Here is a 6000-nt window from a genome sequence, read left to right on the forward strand (position 1 = left end):
ATAGATGTTTGCAGCATATGCCTGAGGTTGTTCACTGTCTAACGTCCTTGTCTCTTTTAACATAGAACAAGCCTCTGTAGGATGATTAGTAGAAGCACAAATTCCACATAAGGTAGAAGGGGTAGGCATTTTCTATAAGTCTGCCAAGGTCCTTACCATGGCAGCTAAATCATCCAACTTCCCTTGTATTTTCTTGTTATTTGCAAGATATGAAGCTTCTACTCCATGGATTCCCTTCACTAAAGTTGTAGAATTACTCTTGGTAGTAAATTTTTGATGGTTCGACGCCATATTCTCAATCAATTCTCTCGCATTTTTTGGCGTTTTGTCCACCAATGCCCCTCCACTTGCAGCATCTATCATTTGTCTATCAATGATACTCAATCCCTCATAAAAGTACTGAATGAGGGGATGCTCATTTATTTGGTGATGAGGACAAGAAACACATAAATTTTTGAATCTTTCGCAATACTCATGAATACTTTCTCTTTCTGGTTGCCTTATCCTATAAATATCTTTGCGAATAACATCAACTCTAGATGTTGGAAAAAACTTTTCCAGAAATAATCTGTTCAGAGTCTCCCAAGTATTAATGGATCCTGGTGGAAGGCAGTATAACCAATTTTTAGCGACATCTTGCAACGAAAATGGAAAAACCTTAAGCTTAATGTGTTCCTCAGTCACTGTTGTAGGTCTCATGGATGAACAAACAACAAGAAATTCCTTCAAGTGATGGTACGGGTCTTCTCCTTCTAATGCATGGAATTTTGGTAGAAGATGGATTAACCCAGACTTAAGCTCACATTCTCCATCTGGATATTGGATGCACATATTTTGTGTTATTGTTGCATCTGGTGCAACCATCTCTCTTATTGTTCTTTCTTCCATTCTATCTTCTTGAATTTCTGGTTCAGGTGATGGATCAGAAGATATGTTAATCATCGGAGGTGATTCTAGCGGTACACTATCAATGGTAGGTTCAGATGATGACGATGCTCCTTCAGTAGAACACCCAAGTTCAAGTCTCCTGCGTGATTTACGCAAGTTCCTTTCAAGTTCTGGATCAAATTGATAGAATTGACCTAGGTTGGCCCGAGTCATGCACTACGCAGTCCACCTGAAAGTGTTCCTCTGTTTTTTTTCTTCTTATTCTTGTTTTGGAGAAAGATTTCAAGAAATAAATAAGTTAAGATGTTGTTGGGTCTATCCTCAGGAAAGAGAGGTGTGTCATAATGGACAACTTAAATACCAAGTTTTTCCTAGCCAGAGTTTTCCTAACTAGTCTCAAAAAATTTCTTAAAAGAAATTCTTAATCAAAACAAGAATAGAACTTTGCTTGAAATATATAAAAAGAAAACTAAAGACTACAAAAAAAAAACACAAACTCTATTAAACGTATATGCGTAAAAAAATTAAAAATAAAATTAAAAAAATTAAAAATTAAAAAAATAAAAAATAAATAAAATTAAAATATAAGAAATACTAACCGTATTCCTCGGTAACATCGCCAAATTTGATAACGTTGTCGTTAAGTGATCAAATTACCACTACTTAACTTTAGCAACTTCAGTATTCCCAAGATAGTAGTGAACAAACTAGTTAGGGTTAAACTAACCCTGAGTCGTCTCTCAATGAATAAGAAATTGATTTCAAATATTTGAGTTTTATAAAAATCTATCCTAAATGCAATTAAAACTAGTAAGTATAGAAATATGGGGTTTTGATATGCAAAGAATAAATGACACGCAAATAAAAGATTGTAAACACAGTAATAGTAAATAGGTCAATTCCACTACTTTTTCTAAATAGAATTCTTCATCAGTTATCTAGAGATTATTGTTAAATTAATTATTGTTGTTGATTTACAAATCAATCAATATAAAGTCTCAATTCATTTGTTGGCATTCTCACTTTTAATCAAAGTTCAGTCTCAATTAAAAGTGAGAATTTTTAGATTATCCATAGTAAATTCAACCAAAATACAGTCTCAATTAAATTTTACTATGCCTAATCATGTATATTCCTTTATTTCCTCACCAAATAGAAAACTTAATTAATCAAAGTAAAGTCTTGACTAAATTTAGTTAAAGTGATTACCTTTAATCAAAGTAAAGTCTCAATTATCAAGAAAAACTTATTTAATCACATGAAAGTTTTTAAATAAAATCAAAGTAAAGTCTCAATTGAATTTAAAAACTCTTTCACTCATATGATTAGCATGCTTGTAGATTTAAAATCATTATTTTCTATTCAATTAAGAAGCAAAGGACATAGATAAACAAAAACCACAACAATAATCAAAATAACAAATGCATAAATTCATCTAACCTCAGAATCCAGTTAAGAAGTTACAGTGGAGTCAACCCTAAAAGCTTAGCCCTCCATGGGTTGGATGGAATACATGATAATATGATGAAGGAAAGAAATATAAAAGGAAAGGAAGAATGAGAGTGTGGTGGATGACGGTATCTACCAAAACCAGAGAGTTCTGCTCCCTTAGGTCTCTTTATATAGGCTTCAACTGGACTTAGACTTTATATGCTCGGTTGCTAAATTTTTTTATCAATATTTAAATAATTAGCAACTTAATTTCTGTCCAATTTCCAATTTTGCCTCTCTTGTTTAACCATTTTTACAATATTGACCACAGTTGATGGCTGCTTTAACCAGTTGACCTGATGTGGCAGAGTACTTTTTCTCTCCAAAATTAGGGTTTTTGCAGGTTTGAGGTGCAAATGCAATGATGGTTGCGATTTCTGCATTAGATTCCATCTCCATCATGGATTGCGGTTGCTGCAATGGCTTCACGGTGTAGAATGGTTCGCTCACGCTGTTGCTCCAATCTGGTCATCAATGGTGTTCAACGTCAGGTGCGAGAATGAAGGCTTCAAAGTGCGACATTGCTGCAAGTTCGAACTGGTGCAGCGGATGATGATGCTGCCATGCTTGCTGGTGCAGATGCGTGGTTCTTGAAGATCTTCTCACCTTCTCCGACACAGTGGTGCGATGCAGCTGCAGGTGCTGCTCACGGTGTGCGACGCAGTGGTGCGGTGCAACTGCAGTTCTGATAAGGTGAACGGAGGTGGCTGCTTTTCGCATAAACATGGTGCTAGCGTTCCGTTTGCTGCTGTAGTGCAATGGTGGTTGCTGGATCGTGCTTTGGTCGCGCAAATGTGGTCCGCTGTCGGAACGGTGAGCGTGGAGGCTGTGTTCACTGCTGCTTTGTGTTTTTCGGCGATGCTACTTGCTTCAATGGCTGGCGTGACTAGAGCGGGTGGTGGTTGCTCGCAGGTGCAGGCAGTGTTGCGTGGAGGTGGTGCGATGCAGGAATGGCGTGGAGGTGGTGCGATGCAAGAATGGTGTGGAGGCGCGCTATAATTATGGTTTCTGCAAGGTGCATGGCTGGTCTGACTCGGTGCTGCACTCACGTTGCTGTTGGTGCATGGAGGCACTTCCGCTGCTGTAACTATTCCAAGCGTGATGGTTCACGCTTCCATGGTGGACTCTGACGCATTGTAGATCTGGTTCGCTCATGGCACTTGCTCGAGCATGGTGCAGGTGCGTGGAATAGTGTCGTTCTGCTCTGCCATGATGGTTGCTTCAGAGATGGTGGTTCAATGGCAGGTGATGAAGAAAAATTAGGGTTAGAATTTCATGTGTGAGATGGAGGAAGATGATGATGTGGTAGTGTATGGTTGGCCAGTTTAGTGAGTGGAGGATTATGACACGTGTCAGCATATCGTTGGCCTGATTTGAAAGGTGGGGATTGTCACATGGCATAATCTAGTTGAGATGGGTTTAAGTGGTAGGATGGGTGTAACTTAGTAGAAACCAGGGGTGCAGAACAAGTTTTTAGGTGGTCCACTTGCAGAATGAGTGTATAAATAAAAACTAGGGGTGCATTTAGCTTCTGACTATTTCTTTCCAGAATTTGTTAATTTTGGACTTATTTTGTAACTTTGAATATTTCAAATCACAACTTTTAATGACCCAAATTAAACTTCAGTTGCATTAACAAACGTTAGAATATCCAATAATATTTTATGCAACTAAAATCAATTTTTATGCCATTTTTAACTTACGTACTCAATAAATTCAATAATTACAAATCCTAATTAAATCAATCTTTAAGCACAAAAGTTTTATTAAATTCCCAAATTTAAACATTAAATGAGGGCAAAATTTTGAACTTATAACCCTATAAGTTGTGTTGGTGGCTTCACATCTCAGATGATCCCTTCCTCCAAGTTGGCTGGCTTCCTTCCTCTATTTTTTCTCCTTCTTTGTTCCCTCTCCCATATCGTACTGTTGTGCCTTTATGATGCTTGGAAGTTGTCCTTTTTTTTCTTTTCAGATTGCTCCTCTTATTACCATGACATCTTTCCCATTTCATCCATATTCTATGTGAACTTTTGAAAATGACCAAAAGCAAGATGCAAGTTTCCTTCAGCCATTCCAGCACCAGCGTTGTCATGGTGCAATTGTGATATAGTTCTGGTGTTTCCTTTTTCATGAAACAACTCGTAAAGGAAACAAAAAATGAAGGTTGTCAATTTTTTCTTGATAAGAGAAGAAGGGCTAGCAGAGCTGCAATTACATTGACTTGATTTCCACTTTTTTTCATTTCATTTACATTTTTTCATTTTTCATTATATATATATATATATATATATATATATATATATATATATATATTAAAAGAATAAAAACAAAACAAAATAAGAAAATAAAGAAAAAAAATTAGACGAAAATTGAAATTAAAAAATAAGTTCAAATAATATAAAACTAGAATAAGATAAAAATAAAAATAATAACAATAATAAAAATAATATAAAAAATAAAATAAAGATAAAAACCATAAAATAAAAGTAAAAAGAAATAAAAGAAAAAAATAAGATAAATATTAATATATATATATATATATATATATATATATATATATATATATATATGTGTGTGTGTATACTCAATTCAATATTCACTTTTTGTATTTTTTAATTAATTTTTAAATTAAAATTTTATTTCTTACCCGAATGAAATTGAGTGTTGACAACAGAGTCTATTGCCAACATTACAACAATTATTTCTTGGGGTAGAGCAATGATATTGTGTGCCCCACATATATGCAAATTTCAGGAAAAAATTTCCTAGAAAAAATCTCAAACAAATGTTATGGAAGGCAACAACATGTACTCACCCTCAAGCTTGGGAGGTAGTCATGAGAGACATGAAAGATCTGAATGAAAATGCCTCTAAGCATTTGTTAGCTATTCCACCAAGGCAGGTTTTCCAGACATTTTTCTAGTAATTTGTCAACTACTAACAACTACTAAAGTACTAACTAATGCCTTTGATTTTGATCTTTTCCACTCGATTTTGGTCAAGGTCTAGGTTCATAGGAAAGGTTGTATGTGACACACTTGTGAATCATATGAGCGAGGCCTTCAACAATGTAATCGTCAATGTAAGAAGTAAGCCAATAATCACAATGATGGAAGAGATAATAATATATCTTATGAAGAGATGTACAAGAAATAGGACTAACATCAAGAGCATTGAGGGATCCATTTGCCCCAAAATAAAGAAAAGATTGGACAAAGAATTAGAGAAGACCAAATACTAGATACCATGGTTTGTGGTTTTTCAATTTTGTCTAGTTTTTTTAATTGACTTGTTTCATAGGCCTAATATTAATTGATTTGTTTTGATAGTTGGGCTGGAGAAAAATTGTTTGAGGTCAGGCACATGTCCATGGTTGGTAACAAGTTCATGGTCAACCTTGATCAATTTGAATATACCTGCAGGAAGTGGACAATTACGAGAATACCATGTTGCCACTCCCTAACTACCATGAGGTTTCTCAATCTAAATGTGGAACAAACTATCCCACACTGGTTTAAGAGATCAACCTATGAAGAAATGTACATTCCACTCATATACCCAGTAAACGGTCCAAATGTATGGGAGATGAATTCAAACATTGAAGTTATCCCACCATCA

Source organism: Vigna unguiculata, chromosome 7 (genome assembly GCF_037176805.1).
Source record: "Vigna unguiculata cultivar grain cowpea cultivar isolate G323 ecotype 2 chromosome 7, ASM3717680v1, whole genome shotgun sequence".
Lineage (NCBI taxonomy): Eukaryota > Viridiplantae > Streptophyta > Magnoliopsida > Fabales > Fabaceae > Vigna > Vigna unguiculata.